Raw genomic sequence first — 25457 nt, 5'->3', positions numbered from 1 at the left:
AAAATAAATACTAAAGAAATACATAAATACAGTTAAACTAAACTAAATAAATATATGTTAAAAAAAGAAAAAGAAAATTCATGTGATGATGTCAATAGACACAGAAAAAGCGTTCTGAGAAAATTTGGTATCCATTTGTGCTAAAAATCTCTTTAAAATTCTGTGTAGGAGGAACAAATCTCAACATAAGAAGGTCCTGTATGTGAAGCCCACAGCTAATATCATACTTAGTAGTGAAATTGTGAAAGATTTTCCACTAAGATCAGGCACAAGACAAGGATGCCCTAGATATGTGAAGGGGATTGGGTGATACAGGCTTCTGGTTATGCAATGAATGAATCACAGATAGAAGATATAGCATAGGGGACATAGAGAATGGTACTGGAGTAGTGATGCATGGTGACAGATGATAGCTACACCTGTCTTAGCGTAGCAGAATGTATACATTTGTCCAATGACTATGTTGTTCATCTGAAACCAATGTAACGTAGTGTGTCAGCTATTCCCAAATAACATGTTTTTTTTTTTTAAACAAGGTAAAGGACTGAAATAAAAAGTTTAATGTAAAAGAACCTGTTAATATCTAATGAAGAAATGCAGTGAAGTTCCAAACTAAAATGTCACCATATCAAATTCTGTATCATTCTTATACACTAACCCAATTATCTAAGAAGTAAAGAAAACAATCCCATTTACAATAGCATCAAAAACAATAAAAATTATAGCAATACAATTAGCCAAGGAAATGAAAATCTCTCTACAGAAAACTATAAAACCTGTGTGCAGGAATGGAAGAAATTCAATTTGGGTGAAACAAAGGGGAGAACACACAAGTCAGTGAAAAGCCATCCCATGTCCAACTTTCGGAGGAATTAATACAGATACAATGTCCATATTACCCAAAGCCATCTAGAGATTCAGTGCAATCTCTATCAAGACTCCGATGCAATTTTTATGCAATGAGAAAATCATATCCTAAAATTTATTTGGAACCACAAAAAGACCCCAAGTAGCCAACGCAAGAAAGAACAAAACAGGAGACATCACACTTCTTGATTTCAAGCGTCATTCTAACACAAAGAAATCAATTATGTCACTGGCATAAGCACAGCCAAAAGACAATGGAACAGAAATTGAGAGCCCAAACTAAACCCATGCATCACAGTCACCTAGTATTCGACAAGGGAGTCAATAACACACAGTGGAGAAGAATAGTCTTTTGAATAACTGGTGCTGGGAAAATTGGATATTCCCATGTATAAGAACAAAGTTTGGCACCGCATAATACACCACTCCCTAGAGAGTGAAAGGATGAAATAGAGAGAGATGTGGTTAGAGAGAAACAGAGACAAAGAGGAAGTACAAGAAGGAAACTAGAGACCTGGTCCAGGTATGTGGACACGGTTAGATGGGCCAGAGGAGAGGGGATGCATGAAGTGGCTCTGAGTGCTGGGGCAGAAAGGGCTTCTATCATGGGCATCAGAGTTCCATGGCCCCAAGACTCCAACATCCCTGGGTCCAAGTTCTGCAGAGGCCATTGGAATTGAAAAGATGGGTAGCCCTCATTTCTTCTGGAATTGTGAGGTTCAGCCTCACGTTCTGTCATGGAGAGGGATGTCTTGAGGGAGAGTGTGCTGCTCTTTGGCAGGCAAACTCCATAGCCTGCCCTGTGGGGAGGTGTCCCAGGGCCATCTCCCTCACTGCCCCAGGCTCTGTTGGATTTCCCCCCTCCCCCACCAGCTGGCCTTCCTCAAGTTCTGAACCCAGGCATCAGGCATTGTGTTGCCCCCAGGTCCTGCAGACTGGACCTGGCAGAGGTGGACTAGAAATATTGATAAAAACAAGATATATATATATATATATATATATATATATATATATATATATATATTTGACAATAAGGTACATAAGGTACACATCCTCCCTCTGGGACTAGCGGTGTGCATCCAAATCATAGGTTGCTATCCTCCTCTCCACAACCAATCTGAGGATCCAGAAGGTAGGTGGACCCTTTAAAACACCCTAGTCTTCTCTTACATGAAATTCAAAGACATTTTCCTGACCCAGCTTTCTTTTAATTCTGAAGAGATGGCAATTAGTAATTGAAGGCATAATAGTCCTATAGGAAATTGACCTATATGACTGATGGGCATTATTTCATCCATCCGTATCCCTAAGCACATTTCATTGGAAATATTAGCCAAGGATACACACTGTAAATTCACAACTGATGTGTAGCTCCCTGTAAGTTGCATTCTGACCTTGTCACATATGTGTCATCAAAGATATTATTAGTGACTTTTCAGATAAGCTTTCAACATCAAGAAGGTGATGTAAGAGAATCTGGTATGAATGGAAATTCGCAGATTCTAAATGAGGAAAGATTTTTCATTTTTAATGTTTCTTCTTTTGAGAGAACCCGAGCTGGGGAGGGGGATAGAGTGGGAGACACCGAATATGAGGCAGGCTCGAGGCTCTGAGCTCTCAGAACAGAGCCTGATGCGGGGCTCAAACTCATGGACTGCAAAATCCTGACTTGACTCAAAGTTGGACGCTTAACCGACTAAGCTACCCAAGCGCCCCAGGAAGGATAGTTTAGTGGCAAAGAAGAAGAAATTAAAGATAGTGTAAGGATGTCTATTTTTAATTGAAATATTGTTCACACACTTGTTATTTTTAGGCATATGTTGTAGTCATTCCATATGTCTATACGTTATGTTGTACTCAACCACAAGTGTAGCTATCCTGTGAAAGCATGCAACAATATTGTTACAGGATTGACTCCATTCCATTGGCTGTCCCTTGTATCCCTAGGACTCATTCACTCCATAGCTGGACGCCGGTATCTCTCTCTCTCAAAGGTGTCCATTCTTTATCTAACCTAAGTATTTTGGTGGTAAACAAAATTACCTCTTGTTCAGCATGTGTAAATCGGTGGTCTATTTTTCTGTGAATATTTCTTAAAACATTACAAATGATGTCGTTACATTAATAAATTCGGTTTCATTCTTCACTCACAAGAAAGAGAAGGAAAAGATTTTGTGTCCCAGGCCCTGTCACTAAAACCTTCCCAACGAGGAGAACCGGCTTAGTTGCCCAGAGCACCTTCGGTCTCTCAGCTGAGCAACCAGGGCCTTCAACATTGAAGGAATTCCCATGGTGGCCAGCAGAGAGAGCTCAAGAACCACAGACCCCCGAGGGGCGGGTTCCTCTGCTGGGCAGTGATAGCCAGCAGAGGGCGCACCATCTGCTTTTCTGACCCAGGGCACCTCAGAGCAGGAAGGGCTTAGATTGCTCTCAGAGGACTCAGGCCTCTGCTGGTGCCTCAGTACAGAGAGCAGAGCTGCATTTCCAGCAGGTTCTGCCATCCGCCCCAGGGGAGACCTTGGGAGCTTAGCAGCAACTTGGCATCTCCTGAGTCACCAGAGAGAGGCTGCCTTGTTATACTGAGTGCTGAGGAGGGGGCGCCGGGTGGCTTCCCTGGTCAAGCTGGTTGCTGAGCTGCACAGGCCTTTGCATTTTCTGGGCTGTTCCCGTGTTCCATTCCACCCCTTCCCGGACAGTTTTTGAACAAGACGTATTTTACTAAAGGACTTGTGGATTGCGGGGTCCCGCAACATCACCTCATAGATGCAGTCTATGGTTTGTTCCAGATTCAGGCTTGTTTCCGGGAAGTAACCCTAACAGAAATTCAGAAGCACGGGAGCTGCATTCAATTAGGATGTGGATACATGAAATGCTCGTCTCACGACCTTCTAGAAGAATGAGCTCGGACCCATGTTCCGAGTCCTGCTGGAACCAGAGACCAAGGTAAGGGCACAAACTGTCCCGCACTCATACACGCTTTTTTAAAAATTTCATGGTTATTTTTCCAACCTAGTGAAGTGATTGAACACTACAGAAAACCTGGTAGGTAAGTCTCATTAACCTTATGTTATCTTTTAATTTAAATTCCAGTGAGTGAAGACACAGTGTAATATTAGTTTCAGGTGTTCAATATAGAGCAACCCTTCCACACGTCACCCGGTGCTCATCCCAGGTGCACTTCTTAATCCCCATCAGCTGTTTCACCCATTCCCTCACCTCGCTGTGGAACTCCCCAGTTTGTTTCCTAGTTAAGAGTCTGTTTGTCTCCTCCCCCCGCCCCTTTGTTTTGTTTTCTTGCCATGTGTTAGTGAAATCATTGGGTATTTGTCTTTCTCCGACAGGCTTATTTCACCCAGCATAACATTCTCTCTCTCCATCCACCTCATGGAAAATGGCAAGATTTCATGTTTTTACGGCTAAATATTATTACAATCCATAGACCACATCTCAATTTATTCATCAGTTGATGGGTGCTTGGATAGTTTCTGTCATCTGGCTTTTGTAGAAAATGCTGCTGTAAACATCACGGTGCATGTATCCCTTTGAAGATTTTGTATTCTTTGTGGAAATACCTTGTAGTGAAGTTTCTGGATTGTAAGGTACTTCTATTTCCAGTTTTGTTTTGTTTTTTGACATCTCCATGTGGTTTTCCAGAGTGGCTGCACCAGTTTGCGTTCCTACCCACAGTGCAAGAGGGTTATTCTTTCCCCACATCCTTAGCAACACCTGCTGTTTCATCCTTCATTGATTTTAGTCATTGTGACAGATGTGATGTGTTCTCTCATTGTACTTTTGAATTGTATTTCCCTGAAGATCAGTATTGTTGAGGATTTTTTCACGTGTCTCTTGGCCAGGTATATGTCTTCCTTCGGGAAATGTCCATTCGTGTCTTCAGCCCATTTTTAATCAGATTTTTCATTTTCTGGGTGCTCTATAACTGTATATATTTTGGACACTAACCCTTTATCCGATGTCATTTGCAAATATTATTCTGTTGATGTTTTAGTTTTGATGATTATTTCCCTGGTGATGGAAGGTTTTAATTTTTATAAAGTCTCATTATTTTTGCTTGTGTTTCCCTTACCTCTAGAGATATATCTACAAAGACGTTTGTACAGGCAATGTCAAGTAAGATACTACCTGTGTTATCCTCTGGGATTTTTATGATTTCAGGTTTCACATATAGGTCTTTGTCCATGTTGGATTTATTTTTGTGTATGTTGTAAGAAAGTGGTGTGTTGTTTTTGTTTTGTTTTGCAGATTGCTGTCCAGTTTTTCCAAAACCATATGTTGAGGAGCCTTTTTTTTAATTTATGTATTTATTTTTGAGAGAGAGAGAGAGAGAGAGAGAGAGAGAGAATGCAGAAGAGGGGCAGAGAGATATGGAGAGAGAGAATCCCACGCATGCTCTGCACTGCCCTGAGATCATGACCTGAGCTGAATCCACCATTACACGCTTTCGTGACTGGGCCACCCATGTGTCCCAAGACTATCTTTTTTTCCATTGGATGTTCTTTCCTGCTTTGTTGAGAATTAATTGACCATAGAGGTGTGACTTTATTTCTGGGTTTCCATGCTATTGATCTATGCGTATGAGTTTGTTGTTGTTGTTACTTTTTGTTGTTGTTTTGTCAGTACTGTTCAGTACGGACATACTGATCACACTCTTCTGATCAGTATAGTTTTGTAATATAACCTAAAGTCTGGAATTGTGATGTCTCCAGCTTTGCTTTTCTTCTACAAGTTTGTGTTGGCTGTTTGGGGACTTTTGTCATTCCATACAAATTTTGAGATTATTTGTTCTCGTTCTGTGACAAATGCTTTTGTTAGTGTGATATCCCTATCACACTTCATTTCATTGTATGTGTAGATTGTTTTGAGGAGTGTAGACATTTTAACAGTATTTTGTACTTCCCATCCATGAACATGAAAAGTATGTCCATTTCTTTGTGTCCTCTTCCATTTCTTTCATCAGTGTTTCATAGCCTTTAGAGTACAGGTCTTTCACCTCTTTGGTTAGGTTTATTCCTGGTTTCTTGTGGTATTTGTGAGCCTGTCAATGGGATTGATCCCTTACTTTCTCTCTGTGTTAATTCATGATTTGTGTTAGAAATTCAATACATCTATGTTCCTTGATTTCTGTAGATTGTGACTTGTCGAATTCATATATCGATTCTAGCAATTTTTAAGGGAGCCTTTCATGTTTTTTACAGAACATATCATGTCAGTTCCAAACGGCGAAAGTGCTACTTCTTCCTTGCCGATTTGGATGCCTCTTATTTCTTTTTGTTGTCTGAGTGCTGTGGTTAGGGTTTCCCGTACTATGTGGGATAACAGTGGTGAGAGGGGTCATTCCTATCTTGTCCCTGACTTTGGAAGAAAAACTTTCAATGTTTACCCATTGAGGATGAGCTGAGCTGTGGGTTTTTCATAGACAACCTTTCTTATGTGCAGGTAGGTTGAGTCTCAATGTACTTCGCTGAGGGTTTTTATCATGAATGGATGTGACATTTTATCAAATAGTTTCCCTGCATCGGTTGAAAGCATCCTATTGTTCTTATCCTTTCTTCTATTACTGTGGTGCATCGTGTTGATTGATATGTGAATGTGGAACCACGCTTGCAGCCCAGGAATATATCCCACTTGATTACGGTAAATGATTCTATTAATGTATTGTTGACTTTAATTTGAAGGTATTTTTTTTTTTAATTTTTTTTTCAACATTTATTTATTTTTGGGACAGAGAGAGACAGAGTATGAACGGGGGAGGGGCAGAGAGAGAGGGAGACACAGAATCGGAAACAGGCTCCAGGCTCCGAGCCATCAGCCCAGAGCCCGACGCGGGGCTCGAACTCACGGACCGCGAGATCGTGACCTGGCTGAAGTCGGACGCTTAACCGACTGCGCCACCCAGGCGCCCCTAATTTGAAGGTATTTTAATGAGAATTTCGGCATACATAGTCATCAGGCTATTGCTCTGCAGTTTTATTTAAAATTTTTTAAACATCTTTTTAAATGCTTATTTCTTTCCTTAGATAGAGTACATAAAAGTGAGGGAGGGGCAGAGAGACAGGGAGAGAGAGAATCCTGGCCATGCCCCACACTGTCATGGCAGGGCCCAACGTGGGACTCGAACCCACGCACCACAAGATAATGTCCTAATCCAAAATTAAGAGTTGGACAGTAAACCGACCGACCCACACAGGCATCGCTACAGTTTTCGGTTTTAGTTGAGGCTTCACCTCGTTTTGGTATCAGGGTAATGATGGCCTCATACGATGAATTTGTAAGTTTTCCCTCTTTTTTTATTTTTTGTAATAATTCGAGGAGAATACATATTACCTCTTCCTTGAATGGATGGTAGAATTCATCAATGAAGCCATCTGGCCATGAACTCTTGTGTTGGGGGGAGATTTTTTTAATTACTGATGGGGTATCTTTCTGTTTTCAGATTTTAGGTATCTTCCTGTTTCAGTTTTGGTAGTGTGTGTGTTTCTAGGAATTTGTCCATTTTTCTCAGAGTGTCCAATTTGTTGCATATAGTTGTTCATAATATTATCTTCTAATTGTATTTTTGTGGTGTTGACTGTTATTTCTCCTTTCTTATTTGTGATTTCATTTATTTGAGTCCTTTCTGTCTTCTTTGTGAGGAGTCTGCCTAGGAAGTTTTCCAGTTGATTACTGCTTTCAATGAACCAGCCCCTGGTTTCATTGATTTGGTCTAGTGTCTTTTTGGTTTCTATATTCCTTATTTCTGCCCTAAACTCTATTATTTCCTTCCTTCTGCTGCTCTTTTTCTCATTCCTTTAGGTGTAAGTTAGGATTCTTTGAGATTTTTCTTGCTCTTTAAGGTAGGCTTGTATTGCTATATACTTCCATCATAGACTGCTTTTGCCGCATTCCAAAGAGTTTTACCAGTGTATTTTCATTTTCATTTTCATTTGTTTCAGTGTATTTTCTCATTGATTTCCTGTTTGACCCATTCATTTAGTAGCATGTTATTTAACCACCCTTTATTTGTGGCCTTCCCCCCCCCCCCCCCGCCCTTTTTTTGTGGTTGACTTCAAGTTTCCTAGGTTTGTGGTTAGAAAAGATGCTTGGTCTGGTCTCTGTCGTTGGGTACCTCTTGAGGCCTGATTTGTGACCTAGAATGTGATCAATTCTGGAGAACGCCCCAGGTATGCTTGAAAAGAATGTGTACTCTGCCATTTTAGTATGGAGTGTTCTGAATATATCTGTCAAACCCTTCTGGTCCAGTGTGTCATTCAAAGCCATTGTTTCCTTGTTGACTTTCTGTTTATAGGTTCTGTCCATTGCTGTGAGTGATGTGTTATAGTCCTCTACTATCATCATATTATTATAAATGAGTTCCTTTATGGTTGTTGCTAAATGTTTTATATACTTGGTGATCGCATGTTGGGTGCATCAAAATTTACAATCATTGGATCTTCTTGTTTGGCTGTCCCCTTTAGTATGAGATCGTGTCTGTCTTCATCTCTTGTTATAGCTGTATGTATGTATGTATGTATGTATGTATATATGTATTTATTTTAATTTAAGTCTTAGTTGACATACAGTGCATTCTCGGATTTAGGAGTAGAATTCGGTGATTCATCCTTTACATACAACACCCAGTGCTCATCACAACAAGTGCTCTCCTTAATACTCGTCCTCCATCTAGCCCAGCGCTGACCCATCTCCCTCCATCAACTTTCACTTTTTTTTTCTCTAACATCAAGAGACTCATGTGGTTTGTTACCACGCTTCTCTTTTCCTGGCTCCTTCCCTAGTTTTCATGTGTTTTGTTTCTTAACTTCCACAGGAGTGAAATCATATATATGTCTTTCTCTGATTGACATATTTCACGTAGCATAATACATTCGAGCTCCATCCACATCGTTGCAAATGGCAAGATTTCATTCTTCTTGAAGCTGAGTTATATTTCATTGTATATACGTATGTGTGTATATATGAACATACACATATGTCCATATGCATATACATACGTATACATACACACACACACCACAACTTCTTTACACCTTCATCAGTTGATGGATACTTGGGCTTTCTCCATAGTTGGGCTACTGTTGATAATTCTGCTATAAATATTGGGTGCATGCAATGTCACTATTAGGTATTTACCCAAAGGGTACCAAAATAGAGTCTCGGTTTTAAAGCTTATTTTGCCTGATATAAGTATTGTTACTGGCTTTCTTTTGACATTATTGGCATGATAAATATTTCTTCATTCCCTCACTTCAAGTCTGCAGGAGACTTGGGGCGCCTGGGTGGCTCAGTCGGTTAAGGGGCCGACTTCGGCTCAGGTCATGATCTCGTGGTCCGTGAGTTCGAGCTCCGCGTCGGGCTCTGTGCTGACAGCTCAGAGCCTGGAGCCTGTTTCAGATTCTGTGTCTCCCTCTCTCTGACCCTCCCCCGTCATGCTCTGTCTCTCTCTGTCTCAAAAATAAATAAACATTAAAAAAGAAAGTAAAAAAATATAACAAATCTGCAGGAGACTTAAGTCCAAATAAGGCTTTGTAGGCAGCATCTAGATAGACATTGTTTTTTGTTTGTTTGTTTGTTTCTTTGTTTGTTTTGTCCCTTCTGACGCCCTATCCAATGTCTTTGGATTGGAGCATTTAGTCCATTTATATTCAGAGTGATTATTGATAGGTATATATTTAGTCCCATTCTACTAGTTGTTTTGTCATTGTTTCTTGATGTTTTCTCTGATCCTTTCTCGTCTGTAACACTTTTAGTCTTTCCTTTCCACTCAAGAGCCCGATTTAAATATTCTTTTCTTTTGACTGGTGGTACATTTCTTTACTTATTTTTAATATTTCTTCTTTTTAAAATTTAAGCCCAAATTAGTTACCTTATAGAGGAATACAGTTTCAGCAGTAGAATTTAGTGATCCATCAAGTACAAAATATACCCAATACTCATCCCAAGGTCCACCCCTAATGCCCATCACCCATTTCGCCCATACCCCTATTCAGTAACCCTCCAGGAACCCTGAGATTCTTCCCTCTATTTAACAGTCTCTTATCATTTGACTCCCTCTCTGTGTGTATCTTATTTTTGCTTTCCTTGCACTATGTTCATCAGTTTTATTAAATTCGACAGATGGGAGAAATCATAGGATGTGTGTCGTTCTCTGACATATTTTGCTTCGCTTAATAAAGTCCGGTTCCATCCCCGTTGTTGCAAAGAGCGAGATTTCATTCTTTTTGATCGCCGAGTAATAGTCCATTGTATGAATATACCATATCTTCTTTATCCATTCATCTGTCAGTGGTCATTTGGGCTCTTTGCATAACTTAGCTATTGTTGATAATGCTGCTATAAATATTGGAGTACACGTGCCACTTCGAGTCAGCGTTAGTGTATCTTTTGGATAAATACCTAGTAGTGCAATTGCTGGGTCCTAGTGTGGTTCTATTTTTTGTTTTTGTGACGAATCTCCATACTAGTGTCCAGAATGGCTACACCACTTTGCATTCCCACCAGCACTGCAAAAGGGTTCCCTTTCCCTGCATCCTTGCCAACATCTGTCGTTTCCGGAGATGTTAATTTTAGCCATTCTGATAGGTGTGAGGGGATATCTCATTGTGGGTTTGATTTGTATTTCAGTGATGACCAGTGAGATTGAGCATCTTTTCATGTGTGACTGATCTGGATGTCATCTTTATTAAAGTGTCTCTTCATGTCTTTTGCCCATTTCTTCACTGGATTATTTGGTTTCTGGGTGTTGAGTGTGATCAGTTTTTTATAGATTTTGGATACTAACCCTTTATCTGATATGTCACCTGCAAATATCTCCTCCCATTTCATTCAGTTGCCTTTTAGTTTGGCTGATTTTGTCCCCTGCTGTGCAGAAGCTTTTTATCTTCAGGACCCAATAGTTCATTGTGGCTTTTATTGCCCTTGCTTCTGGAGACATGACAAGCGAGAAGTTGCTGCGGCCAGGATCAAGGAGGTACATTGCCTGTTATCTCCTCTAGGATTTTGATGGTTCCTGACTTACATTTAGATAATTCATCCATTTTGAGGTGTGTGTGTGTGTGTGTGTGTGTGTGTGTGTGTGTGTGTGAGAGAGAGAGAGTGTGTGTGTGTGTGTTGTTTAAGAACAGTGTCCAGGTTCATCATTCTCACTGTCCAGTATTCCTAGTACCATTTGCTGAAGAGACTCTTATTCCATTGGATATTCTTCCTGTGTTAACATAGATTACTCACCATATGTTTGAGGGTATATTTCTGGGTTCCATATTCTGTGCCATTGACGTCTGTCTCCGTTTCTGTGCCTGTCTTAACAATGTTTGTTCTTCTAATACGTGAGCATGGAATGTTTTCCATTTCTTTGGGTTTCTTCAATTTTTCTCACAGACGATTTATGGTTTGTTGTTTACATCCCCATTGTGAGAGAGTCTGAGCTAGGGTTAGGGTTCGGTCCAGGAGGTTGCCAGGGCCAAAGCAACTCCAGTCTCGTGATCTCCCTAGAGGAATGAATTAAGGGACCAGGAGACAGCAGAAGTCAAGTGTTTGATTAGGTTTCAAGATCAGGTTAGGATTAGGTTGAGATTTCAGGTTAGGGGTAGGGTTTGGGTTAGGACCCAAGAGGCTCCAGGTACTGAACCCACAACAGGGCAGTGGTCACCCAAATGGGCTAAGTTGAGGGCACAGGGGAGAGGGCCGGTAAGGTTCAGTCTTTGGCTTCCTGGCCACGCAAATCTATGGGCCACTGGTCGGGTAGGCCTCAGGAAATCTCTCAGACAACTGCAGCCGGGCCTGCAGAATGACATTGTGAGGTTCCAGGCACCATGCCGAGGGACACTGCCCCGCTTCTGGAACCCCAGGCGCGTGGTGTTGCCAGACCTTGGGATTGGGTCCCCAAGGGGTGAGAGCCTAGGCTACAGTTAATGTTTGGACCAGGGACGTAGCCAGGATCGAAGCGACTCCAGTCTCGAGACCTCCCTCGAGAGATGAAGTGAGGGCCCATGCAAAGGTGAGGTTAAAATGAAGGGATAGGGTTCAAGGCCGGCTTAGGATTCGGTGGAGGGTCCGGTTAAGGGTAGGGTTGGGGTTACGTCCCAGGAGGCCCCAGGTGCTAGAGCCAGAACACTGCAGTGGTCTCCCCGAAGGACTGAGTTCAGGGCACAAGGGAGAGTGCCAGGCAGGATCAGACTCTGTTCTTCCAAGGCCACACAACTCTATGAGCGCCTGGTCGGGGAAGACTCAGGAATCCTCTATGGCAGCTGCAACAGGCATGAGAAACAATATGGTGAGCTTCCAGATACCATACCAAGTGACCATGCAACCCTTCAGGACCCAAGGCGTATGGTGTTGTCAGATGTAGGGATTGGGTCCCCACGGGGAGAGAGCCTTAGCTAGGATTAGGGTTTGGTCCAGGGACATCGCCAGGGCCGAAGACACACTGATCCCATAATCTCTCTCAAGGCCGGAAATGAGGGCCCACGTGATGGTGTGGCTCAAGTAGAGGGTTAGGTTTCCAGGATGGCTGAGATTTCGGTGGAGGGTTCTTACGCAGGGTAGGTTTAGGGTGTCGTTTAGATCCTAGGAGGCTCCAGATGATGAACCCACAGAAAGACAGTGGTCTCCCTGAAGGGCTAGGTTGAAGACACAAGGGAGGGTGCAGGTCAGGATCGTCTTGGTCTGCCAAGGCCACACACGTGATTGGGCACCTGGTCGAGGAGGCATCCGGAATCCTCTCAGGCAGCTGCAGCCGGGCCTGGGAAACGACATGGTGAGCTTCCAGGTTCCATGCCGAGTCAGCCTGCACCGCTTCTGGACCCCAGGCGTGGTGTTTTCAGACGTTGGAATTGAGTCCCGTTGGGGAGAGAGCCTTAGCTAGGGTTAGGGTTCGGTCCACGGACGTCGCCAGGGCTGAAGTGACTCTGTTCTCGTGATCTCCCTCGAGGGCTGAAGTAAGGGCCCATTCCACAAGGCGGCTCAAGTGCAAGGTTAGGGTTCGAGGCAGGCTTAGGTGTCGGTGGAGGATCCCCGTTAGGGGTAGCGTTAGGGTTAGGGTTAGGTCCCAGGAGGCTCCACGCGCAGAACCCACAGCAGGACAGTGGTCTCCCCGAAGGGCTAAGTGGCGTGCACAAAGGATGGTGACGGTCAGGATCCGTCTTTGTCTGCAAGGCCACACACGTGATTGAGCATCTGGTCGAGGAGGCCTCCGGAATCCTCTCGGGCAGCTGCAGCCGGGCAGCTGCAGCCGGGCTTGGATACTGAGCTTCCAGTTTCCAGGCCGAGTCAGCCTGCACTGCTACCGGACCCCAGGCGCGTGGTGTTGTCACACTTTGGAATTGGGTCCTCTTGGGGAGAGAGCCTTAGCTAGGGTTAGGGTTCGGTCCAGGGACGTCGCAAGAGCCGAAGCCACTCTGGTCTCTTGATCTCCCCCAAGGGCTGAAGTGAGGGCCCATGCCAGAAGGCGGCTCAATTGCAGGATTATGGTTCGAGGTAGGCTTAGGTATCGGTGGAGGGTCCCGGTTCGGGGTAGGGTTAGGGTTCGGGTTCGGTCCCAGGAGGCTACAGGTGCCAAACCCACAGCAGGGCATGGGTCACCCCGAAGGGCTGATTTGAGGGTACGAGGGACGGTGCCAGTCAGGATCCGTCTTTGGCTGCCAAGGCCACAAATGTCGATCGGCCCCTGGTGGAGGAGGCCTCCAGAATCCTCTCGGGCAGCTGCAGCCAGGCCTGGGAAACGACATGTTGAGTTTCCAGGTTCCACGCTGAGTCAGCCTGCACCGCTTCTGGACCCCAAGCGCGTGGTGTTGTCAGTCGTTGGAATTGGGACCCCATGGGGAGAGAACTTTAGCTAGGTTTAGTGTTGGTCCAGGGACGTCGCCAGGGCCATAGCGAATCCGGTCTCGTGATCTCCCTCGAGGGCTGAAGTGAGGTCCCATGCCAGAAGGTGGCTTAATTGCAGTGTTAGGGATCGAGGCAGGCTTAGGTTTTGGTGGAGAGTCCCGGATCGGGGTAGGGTTAGGGTTAGGGTTAGGACCCAGGAGGCTCTAGGCACCGAACCCACAGCAGGGCAGTGGTCTCCCCGAAGGGCTGAGTTGAGGGCACAAGGGATGGTGCCGGTCAGGATCCGTCTTTGGCTGCCAAGGCCACACACGTCGATCCACCCCTGGTTGAACAGACCTCAGGAATCCTCTCGGGCAGCTGCAGCCGGGCCTGGGAAACGACATGGAGAGCTTCCAGGTTCCATGCAGGGTGAGCTTGCACCACTTCTGGACCCCAGGCGCATGGTGTTGTCAGACATTGGAGTTGGGTCCCTTGTGGAGACTGCCTTAGCTGGGATTAGATTTCGGTCCAAGCACGTCGCCGAAGCTGACGCCACTCTCTTTTCGTGATCTCCATAGAGTGCTGAAGTGAGGGCCCATGCCACCAGGCAGTTCAAGTGCAGGGTTCGGTTCGAGGCAGGCTTAGGTTTCGGTGGAGATTCCGTTTCGGGTTAGAGTTAGGGTTAGGGTTAAGTCATGAGGCTCCAGGCGCGGAACCCACAGCAGGACAGTGGTCTTCCCGAAGGGCTAATTTGCGGGCACAAGGGAGGGTGCCAGTAAGGATCCGACTTTGTCTGACAGGGGCACACACGTGATTGGGCCCCTTGTCCAGGAGGCCTCCGGAATCCCTTCGGGCAGCTCCACCGGGGCTGGGAAGCGACATGGTGAGCTTCCAGATTCCATGCCGACTCAGCCTGCACTGCTTCTGGACCCCATGCGTGTGGTGTTGTCACACGTTGGAATTGGGTGCCCATGGGGAGAGAGCCTTAGCTAGGGTAAGGGTTCGCTCCAGGGACGTTGCGAGGGCCCACGTGACTCCGTTCTCGTGATCTCCCTCGAGGGCTGAAGTGTGGGCCCATGCCAGAAGGCGGCTCAATTGCAGGTTTACGGTTCGAGTCAAGCTTACATTTCGGTGGAGGGTCCCGGTTTGTGGCAGGGTTAGGGTTAGGGTTAGGTCCCAGGAGGCTCAGGTGCCAAACCCACAGCAAGGCAGTGGTCTCCCCGACGGGCAGAGTTGAGGGCACAAGGGAGGGTGCCGGTCAGGATTCGTCTTTGGCTGCCAAGGCCACACACGTCCATCGGCCCATGTTCGAGAATGCCTCCGAAATCCTCTCGGGCAGCTGCAGCCGGGCCTGTGAAGTGACATGGTGAGCTTCCAGGTTCCTTGCCGAGGCAGCCTGCACTGCTTCTGACCCCCGGCGCGTGGTGTTGTCAGACGTTAGAATTGGGTACCCATGGGGAGAGAGCCTTAGCTAGGGTTAGGGTTCGGTCCAAGGAAGTCGCCAGGGCCGAAGCGACTCCAGTCTCGTGATCTACCTTGAGGGCTGAAGTAAAGCCCATGCCAGAAGGCGGCTCAATTTCACGGTTACGGTTAGATGCAGGCTTCGGTTTGGGTGGAGGGTCCTGGTTCGGGGCACGGTTAGGGTTAGGGTTAGGTCCCAGGAGGCTCCAGGCCCCAAACACACAGCAGGGCAGTGGTCTGCCCGAAGGGCTGAGTTGAGGGCTCAAGGGACGGGGCAGGTCAGGATCCGTCTTTGGCTGCCAAGGCCACACACGTTCATCGACCCTGGTTGAGGAGGCCTCAGGAATCCTCTAGGGGAGCTGCAGGCGTGAATGGGTAAAGACATGGTGAGCTTCCAGTTTCCATGGTGAGTCAGACTGCACCACTTCAGGACCCCAGGCACGTGGTGTTGTCAGACGTTGGAATTGGGTCCCCATGGTGAGAGAGCCTTAGCTAGGTTTGTGTTCGGTCCAGAGATGTTGCAAGGGCCGACGCGACTCCAGCCTCGTGATCTCCGTCGAGGGCTGAAAGGAGGGCCCATGCCAGAAGGCGGCTCAATTGCAGGGTTAGGGTTCAGGCAGGCTTAGGTTTCGGTGGAGGGTCCCGGTTCGGGGTAGGGTTAGGGTTCGGTCCCAGCACGCTCCAGGCGCCAAACCCACAGGAGGACAGTGGTCTCCCCGAGGGACTGAGTGAGGGCACAAGGGACGGTGCCGGTCAGGATCCGTCTTTGTCTGCCAAGGCCACACAGGTCGATCAGCCCCTGGTCGAGGAGGCCTCCGGAATCCTCTCGGGTAGCTGAACCCGCGTCTGGAAAATGACCCGGTGAGCTTCCAGGTTCCATGCCAAGTCAGCCTGCACTGCTTCTGGACCCCAGGTGCGTGGTGTTGTCAGACGTTGGAATTGGGTACCCATGGGGAGAGAGCCTTAGCCAGGGTTAGGGTTCGGTCCAGGGACGTCACCAGGGCCGACGCGACTACGGTCTGGTGATCTCGCTCGAGTGCTGAAGTGAGGGCCCGTGCCAGAAGGCGGCTCAATTGCAGGGTTAGGGTTCGAGGAAGGCTTAGGTTTCGGTGGAGGGTCCCAGTTCGGGGTAGGGTTAGGGTTAGTTTTAGGTCCCAGGAGGATCTAGGCGCCGAACCCACAGGAGGGCAGTGGTCTCCCCGAAGGGCTGAGTTGAAGGCACAAGAGACGGTGCCGGTCAGGATCCGTCTTTGGCTGCCAAGACCACACACGTCGATCGGTCCCCGGTCGAGGAGGCCTTCGGAATCCACTCGGGCAGCTGCAGCCGGGCCTGGGACATGACATCGTGAGCTTCCAGGTTCTATGCCGAGTCAGCCTGCACTGCTTCTGGACCCCAGGCTCGTGATGTTGTCAGACGTTGGAATTGGGTCCCCATGGGGAGAGAGCCTTAGCTAGGGTTAGGGTTCGGTCCAGGGACGTCGCCAGGGCTGTATCGACTCTGGTCTTGTGATCTCCCTCGAGCACTGAAGTAAGGCCCGTGTCAGAAGACAGCTCAATTGCAGGGTAGGGTTCGAGGCAGGCTTAGGTTTCAGTTGAGGGTCCTTGTTGGGGGTTCTGTTAATGTTAGGTTTAGGTCCCAGGAGGCTTCCGTCGCCGAACCCAAAGCAGGGAATTGGTCTCCCCAAAGGCCTGAGTTGAGGGCACAAGGGGCGGTGCTGGTTAGGATCCGTCTTTGTCTGCCAAGGCCACACACGTCGATCCACCCGTATTCGAGTAGGCCTCCGGAATCCTCTCGGGCAGCTGCAGCCGGGCCTGGAAACGACATAGTGAGTTTCCAGTTTCCATGCCGAGTCAGCCTGCACTGCTTCTGGACCACAGGTGCGTGGTGTTGTCAGAGGTTGGAATTAGGTCCCCATGGGGAGAGAGCCTTAGCTAGGGTTAGGGTTCGGTCCTGAGACATTGCCAGGGCCGAAGCGACTGAGGTCTCCTGATCTCCCTCGAGGGCTGAAGTGAGGGCCCATGCAGCAAGGCAGCTCAAGTGCAGGGTTAGCTTTCGATGCAGGCTTAGGTGTCGGTGGAGGGTCCCGGTTGGGGGTATGGTTAGGGTTAAGGTTTGGTTCCAGGAGGCTCCAGGTGCCAAACCCACAGCAGGGCAGTGGTCTCCCCGAAAGGTGAGTTGAGGGTACAAGGGACTGGGCCGTTCAGGATCTGTTTTTGGCTGCCAAGTCCAGACACATCGATTGGCCCCTGGTGGAGGAGGCCTCCGGAATCCTCTTGGGCAGCTGCAGCCGGGCCAGGGAAATGACATGGTGAGCTTCCAGGTTCCATGCCGAGTCAGCCTGCACCGCTTCTGGACCCCAGGCGCGTGGTGTTGTCAGATGTTGGAATTGGGTCCCCATGGGGACTGAGCCTTAGCTGCGGTTAGGGTTCGGTCCAGGGACGTTGCCAGCCCAAAGCGACTACGCTCTCGTTATGTCCCTTGAGGGCTGAAGTGAGGGCCCATGCGACGGGGCATCTCAAGTTTAGGGTTCGGTTACAAGGCCGGCTTAGTTTTCGGTGGAGGCAACTGGTTTGAGGTAGGGTTAGGGTTAGGGTTAGTTTTCAGGAGGCTCCAAGCGCCGAACCCATAGCAGACCAGTGGTCTCCCCGAAGGCCTGAGTTGAGGGCACAAGGGAGACTACTGGTCAGGACTAGTCTCTGGCTGCCAAGGCCACACACGTTGATGGGTCCAGGAACGTCGCCAGGGCCGAAGCGACTCCGGTCTCGTGATCTCCCTCGAGGGCTGAAGTGAGGGCCTATGACACGGGGTTGCTCAAGTGTAGGGTAGGGTTCTAGGCCCCCTTTAGTTTCGTTGGAGGGTCCCCTTTTGTGGTGGGGTTAGGGTCTGAGATGAGGGTACAGGGAGGGTGCCGATCAAGACCAGTCTTTGGCTTCCTATTTCACACAAGTCTATGGCCCCCTGTAGGGTAAGCCTCAGGAATCCTCTCGGGCAGCGCCAGTCGGGCCTGGGAAATGACATGGTGAGGTTCCACATTCCTTTCCGAGTGACCCTTTACGGCTTCTGGACCCCAGCCACGTGGTGTTGTCAGAGGTTTATGGTTCGGTCCAGGGAAGTCGACAGGATTGAAGCAACATCAGTGTTTTGAATTCCATGGAAGGCTGAAATGAGGGCACATGCTCCGACATGGATCTGTTGTAAAGTTAGTGTGATATATAGGGTTAGGTGTAGGGTGAGTGTTCTAATTAGGGTTACTATTAGATTTAGGGTTAGCTCCCTGGAGGCTCTGGGTTGTTACCCCAGAGCATAGCAGGTGTATCTCCAAAGGGCTGAGTGGAGTCACAAGGGTGTGTGCCGGTCAAGATTATTCTATGGGTTCCAAGGCTAGACATATGTATGTGCCACCCTTACTGTTGGCTTCAGCAATCCTCCCGTGCAGCTGCCGTCTCGCTTTGGAAATGACATGGTGATATTCCACGTTCCATGTCGAGTATTTCTTCATCAATTCTGGAACCCATGTGCGTGCTGTATTAGAAAATATACAAATGTGTATTTTCTGATGGAATGATATCTCCCTTGATGTCTTTGTGGTGTTAAAGTGCCCTTCTATGATTGTATGAGTATCAATTCTTTGCTTTAGGTTTTCAGTGTTTTGTGTATTGGATTCTCTCAGGTTGAGCACATATATGTTCACAATTGTATCTTTCGTTGGATTATACCTTTTATCGTTATAATTTCCTTCTTTCTCTCTTCTTAGAGTTTTATTTTTAAATGTATTTGTTTGATATAGGTATGGCTACTGCTGTTTTCTTTTGATAATTTACTTCTGTAATTACTCTCTTGTAGGTAGAGAATAGATAGGTCCTATATTTCATTTATTCTCTCACCCAGTGCCTTTTATTATGAGGAGAGAGAGCTCGGGTATGGGAGGGCTGATTGGGGGAAATGGGGGTAGAGAGAGAGCAAGAGAGAGAATGAGACTCAGTATGTATCTTAAGTAAGTTCCGTGCTCAGTGCACAGCCCAATTAGGACTCAATCTGATGACCCTGGCATCATAGCCTGATCCAAAGTCAAGAGTCGAAATCTCAAGTGATTGAGCCATCCAAGTGCCCCTATCTGTCACCCTGTGCCTTTGATTTGAGCATTTATCCTGTTTCCTTTCAAAGTAATTGATAGACATATACTTGTCCTTTTATTACTTGATGATTGTTGTTTCTGAATCTTTCTGATCCTTTCTTCTCTTTCTCTTTTTTATGGTTTGCTGGGTTTCTTTAGTACCACAGTTGATATTGCTTGTCTTTATAGTCTGCATATGTATTGGTGGTGTTTGATTTGTGGTTGTTATTAGGTTTGTACCTAACCACTTGTGCATATAGAAGTCTATATTTAGTAGATAGTTGTTTAAGTTTGAACCAGTTCTTTACTCCTCTCCTCCCCGTGTTGTAGATATGTAGTGTCATATTTCAAAACCTTTCATATCGTGAATACTTTGGCTGATGTTTTATAGATGTACTCATTTTTATTGCTTTTGCGTTTCGCACGTTCATAGTGTCACTTTAGGTGTTGCTTTTCCACTTAAAGAGTCCGCTTTAACATTTCTTTCAGGGGTGGTTTGTTGGTTGTGAACTCGCTGAGTATTTATTTGGGAACCTCTTCATCTCTCCTTCCATCTGAATGATAGTGTTGTGGATAGACTCTCTGGCTGAAGATGTTATCCATTCAGCACCTTTACCATACCGTGCTGCTCACTTACGGTTTCAAAGTTTCTTCTGAAAAACATCCAGTGATAACCTTATGGGGCTTCTCTTGTAGGTAATTGTCACCTTTTGGTTTTTCTGCTATTAAATTTTTTCTTTATCACAACATTTTGCATTTTAATTACTATATGACTTGATGTGGATCTGCTTCTGTTGAATATTTTGCGGGTTCTTTGTGCCTCCTACTTCTGGATCTGTTTCATTCCCCACATTAAGGAAGTTTTCATCTATTGTGTCTTCAAATAAGTGTTCTGGTTCCATTTCTCAGAGTTTGGAGAATGAGAAATAGGGCAGAAGAGACCTATTGAAGGTTCTCTGATGAGTCACTGGTTTTGCATGCGTGGAGGGTAGATTTGGGATTCAAATGAACAACCTACCTTTAATTTAAAAGAACTAGAAAAAAACAACAATCTACCGATGTCCAATGTTCTCAAAAGGGAGGAAGTAATGCATATGAGAGTGGAAACCAATGAAACTGAGACCATGAAATCAATAGAAAATATGAAGAAGGCCAACAGTGGGTTTTCTGAAGAGTGAAACAAAAATTTCAAGATTATACGTATACTATGCTAAGACAGAGAGAGGACCCAACTCAAAATAATTATAAATAAAAGGGCAGACATTACACCTGATACCAAAGAAACATAAAGGAGACAAAGAGGCGACCATGGCTAAATTAGATGCCAGCAAACCGCCTACATAGAAGAAATGGATAGGTTCTTAGAAACACACAACCTACCAAGACTGTATCAGGAAGAAATAGAAGGTTTGCACAGACCCATTAAAGGAAGACTGCATCAATACAAGAAGATAACCAAAGTAAGTAAATTGAATCAGTAATCGAAATTCTCTCAGGAGAAGAAAAGCCCAGGACCAGGAAGATTCACTGGTGAATGTGACCAAACGTTTGTAGAAGAAATAACAGCAGTCCTCTCACTGATTCAAAAGGAATGAACACCATAAACTCATTTCATGAGACTGGAATTACCCTGGTAGGAAGCCAGAAAAGGATACTACCTGAACAGAAAACTATAGGCCAGTATTCCCATGATGAATATAGATGAATAATTCCCAGTGATATACAGGCAAACCAAATTAACCATCACATAAAAAGGATCATTGACCGCGATGTAGGGTTTTTCCCTGTAAAGGAAGGATGTTTCAGAAATGAAAATCAATAAATATGACCCCTCACATAATTGAATGAAAGAAAAATCGTCCAGAAACCAGACTCAACTATAAATGGCAAACGGAGGATTACTAGAAGGGAGGTGGGCAGGGGGATGGGTTAAATGGGTGATCGGCTAAGGAGGGCGCTAGTAGTGAGGAACACTGGATGTTGTATGTAAGTGATGGATGACTACATTGTACTCCTGAAACTAACATTACACTGTATGTTAACCAACCAGAATTTAAATAAAAACTTGAAAAAAGTATATATACTAAAGAAATACATAAATAAATTTAAAGTAAACAAAATAAATACATTTTTTAAATTTTTCTTAATGTTTATTTATTTTTGACAGAGAGAGAGAGACAGAGAGAAAGAGAGGGGGGGGCATGATCAGGGGAGGGGTAGTGAGAGTGTGAGACACAGAATCCGAAGCAGGCTCCAGGCTCTGAGCTGTCAGCACAGAGCCTGATGCGGGGCTTGAACCCATAGACCGTGAGATCATGACGTGAATCAAGTCGGACGCTCAACCAACTGAGCCACCCAGGCGCCCCATACATTTTAAAAATTAAAAAGAAAACTGCTGTGACTATGTCAATAGATACACAAAAAAAGTTCTGAGAAAATTTGGTATCCATTTGTGCTAAAAAACTCTTTAAAAATTCCCCGTAGAGGGAACATATCTGAACATAAGAAAGGCCATGTATGTGAAGCCCATATCTAACATCATACTCTATAGTGAAATTGTGAAAGATTGTCCTCTAAGATCAGGAACAAGACAAGGATGCCCTAGATATGTGAAGGGGATTGGGTGATGCAGGCTTCTGGTTATGGAATAATAAATTACACATAGAGGATATAGCATAGGGAACATTGAGAATGGTACTGGAATAGTGATGCATGGTGACAGATTGTAGCTACACCTGTGTTAGCGTATCAGAATGTATACACTTGTCCAATCACTATGTTGTTCATCTGAAACTAATGTAACATACTGTATCAGCTATTCCCAAATAACATGATTTTTTTAAAAAGGTAAAAGAATGAAATAAAGTTCAGTGTAGAAGAACTTGTTAATGTCTAATCAAGAAATACATTAACGTTCCAAACTAGAAAGTCACTATATCACATTCTGTAGCTTTCCTATACACTAACCAAATTATCTAAGAAGAAAAGAAAACAATCCATTTACAATAGCATCAAACACAATAAACTGTATAGGAATAAATTTAGCCAAGGAAGTGAAAGATCTCTCTACAGAAAACTATAACACCCGTGTACTGAAATGGAAGAAATTCAATTTGGATGAAAGAAACAGGAGAACACACAAGTCAGTGAAAAGCCATCCCACGTCTGTCTTTCAGAGGAATTAATATAGATACAATGTCCATATTACCCAAAGCCATCTAGAGATTCAGTGCAATCTTTATCAAGACTCCAATGCAATTTTTATGCAATTAGAAAACCATATCCTAAAATGTATTTGGAACCACAAAATGACCCCAAGTAGCCAACGCAAGAAAGAACAAAATAGGAGGCATCACATTTCTCTATTTCTAGCTGCATTCTAACACAAAGAAATCAGTTATGTCACTGGCATAAGCACACACACAAGACAATGGAACGGAAATTGAGAGCCCAAACTAAACCCTTGCATGAACAGTCAACTAGTATTTGACAAGGGAGTCAAGAATACATAGTGGAGAAGGGTATTCTCTTGAATAACTGGGGCTGGGAAAATTGGATATACACGTGTATAAGAATAAAGCTTAGCACCTTATGTTATACTGCTCCAAGAATTAACTTGAAATGGATTAAAGATGTAAATGAATAGTACGGAAACAAAATTCTTCCTCATCGTTTCAGCTCTTACTATGCCAAGACGGAGCTGTTGAGGTGGTGAAGGGCTGGGTGGAGAGTAGTCCTGGACATAGAAGACTGTGTGTGTGGAACAGACTTTCTTTAGTAGTCTGGAATTATCCCTCTGATTCTTTAAGACTAGCCACTTCCTTCCCCACATTTGCAGACACAGCTAGTACCATGCTGCCAGCAATGCACTGCTTTGCCTCCTCCAACTCTTAGAAATTCTAGGTGGGTCCCAGTGGGAAGGGTGGAGTTTAGAAGCACTGATGCTGCCCTGTTGAAACCAGGTGGAGAGGAAGGAGACAGGTGCCATTCGGCTTCACTGGGGTTCAGGTATGTTAGTGTTGGTGTTGGTGTTGAATTTTTCACCTTTTACCCTAACACATCTCAAAAGTTTAACTTCTGTCCTGCAGGTCCACGTGGTTTCCAGGATATTTCCTCCTTTCCCAGAAGTGCCCTCCATGTCATACGCCGTGGGCTGACATTTATCACCACCCATGGGCTTTGGACCACCCCCACCTTCTCCAAACTGGGGTCCTCTGGGACCTCACCTTCCTCCTCCACCATGTGGAAAGATGATATGACTAGTATGAGTTGACTTATAAAACACGTTGTGTCTTTTACTTGTTATGTGTTTGGAGGAGATGCAGTGATGGCACCACAGGGCTTTCAGGTCAGCCTGAGTGAGGACGTTGTAAGGTTCTTCAAGTTACTCAGGACATGCATGAAATGGGCAGTCATTTCCACATAGTGAGCTGGGCAACACGTGTCTCTGATAGAGAAGGAAAGAGGCCTTATACGTGCTGACAGACATACCATTCCCTAGGATGTAGCTTGTACAGAGACCATGTGCTGGGCTCTCTGAGGGATGAAACACACCCCTAACATACTTTCTAGCGAGTTGAGACCTGAGCTGTTCACAGCTGGTTGATTAGTTATAAAAACACCTGAACCAGGGCCCTGTAAACCTTCCTCAAAGGACAGGATCAGATCTCCCTCTTGTCCTCAAGGGTCACCCGAGGCACGTGGAAAATGCTCTGTCCCTGGTAAGGGACCCGAGAGTGTGAACGAGTTGAATATAATGAAACATGTTCAGGATGGTTTGTTTTTCTTCCACACAGTCTATGCAAGTCAGAATCAACCTCCATCCGCCTCCATCCTTTATGAGACCTAAGACGTGATGCAGCTCCAATGGGAAATATCAGTTGTGTCTCTACCAAGGATGCAGAAAAAGACAAGGTAAATTCTGTTGCCCGTTTCAGTTGCAATACTTTCTGGAAACTTTTATCTGGCCTTGTCTGTTTTTTGTTTGTTGTTGTTGTTGTTGTTGGTGGTGGTGGTGGTGTTGTTGTTGTTGTTGTTGTTTTTGGTCTTCTGGTGTCTTTACTGTTTGATTTATGTCCTCACAAGCCTCCAGGCTTCTCCAATGTAACATCGTCATGTTAGCTAGTGCCTCTGGACGCCACAGGTGCATAGAGGCTGAGGACCACGTGGCTCTCACTTAGTGTTTGTGGAAATAACTTGAGGAGGATGACACTTCACTGCACCCTCAAGTCTTCTGGAGCATCTGACTCCTTCCACACCTTCTTTACACGGGATTATCCTGATTATTTTCATTTTTTCCTTTTTCAATGTAGGCCATGAATGTGTTCAGAATGTCTGCTATGAGCCTCATGACTGGAATTGATAAAAACTCTTTCCAACATTATATTGTGTGCTTTGTGCAGTGCTGAGGGTTCTTAGAAAAATTTCAGAATTCATTACTGGCCCTTCTGTGTTGGCAAATGTACGATAGAGAATTTCTCCAGTTGTCCCCAGGTGGAAATACTCTGAATTTTCAGAAGTGGCATGTGTAATAAAAAATGTACGTGGAACTGCAGAGAATCAGTGATTACTTGCAGGGCCAATACCTCACAGAGTTCTCCAGTTGTGTTTATAGGAGTAGGTTCTCTTGTGTCCCGGGAGCAGTTGTAATTGGTACTTTGTCTCATGATACCTTATGGGAGTTTTTCACCTGAAATTGAGACGTTTGTGTTCATTCTTTTACGTAGAATTTCTACCTCCCTTTTACAATGGCAAAAAATAGCTCTGCAACTCATGTTGTATTTAAAAGCTGAATTACCTGTGAATTAAGATAAACATACTTGAGACCAATGAATATGCACAGGTAATGTGTTTCCCTCAGAAAACTCATATCCAGGCCCCAATGCTGGACTCCAGGAATCCCCATCTCCTCAGAGGTCTTTGTGGCCTTGCACAGAAGATGTGTTTGTAAGGGAGGGAAGCAGAGTGAGGACAGGCATGGGATCGCAGGTAGAGCTTTGACCTTGGGGTGGCCCTGGATCTCTGTGTGGTTCTGGTCATTTCTTTCATTCCTTCACGTTCTGTCTGTTCTCAATGTGCAAAGAAAAAGTCTGCAGATCTGGTGGAAGAGGGCACCAGAGAGATCCTGGACACAGTTGCCTGCCTCTCTGGAATACTTTCCTTTATTAGACTGGCATTACTGCCATCAATCTTCTAGAA

The 25457-nt window shown here is 45.4% G+C and overlaps 1 long non-coding RNA gene across 1 annotated transcript in view; it reads left to right on the top strand.

Annotated features, from left to right (window-relative positions):
- The first annotated feature begins 3477 nt into the window (after positions 1–3477).
- The window catches only part of LOC123585071, an 80053-nt gene continuing 58073 nt past the window's right edge, over positions 3478–25457 (top strand). Inside the window, exons 1-2 of the long non-coding RNA XR_006705884.1 lie at positions 3478–3810; positions 24056–24173. This is a non-coding gene — a long non-coding RNA (uncharacterized LOC123585071). The remainder of the gene's footprint in view (positions 3811–24055; positions 24174–25457) is intronic.

This window comes from Leopardus geoffroyi, chromosome C3 (assembly GCF_018350155.1).
Source record: "Leopardus geoffroyi isolate Oge1 chromosome C3, O.geoffroyi_Oge1_pat1.0, whole genome shotgun sequence".
NCBI lineage: Eukaryota > Metazoa > Chordata > Mammalia > Carnivora > Felidae > Leopardus > Leopardus geoffroyi.
This window is presented reverse-complemented; position numbering and strand designations above follow the sequence as displayed.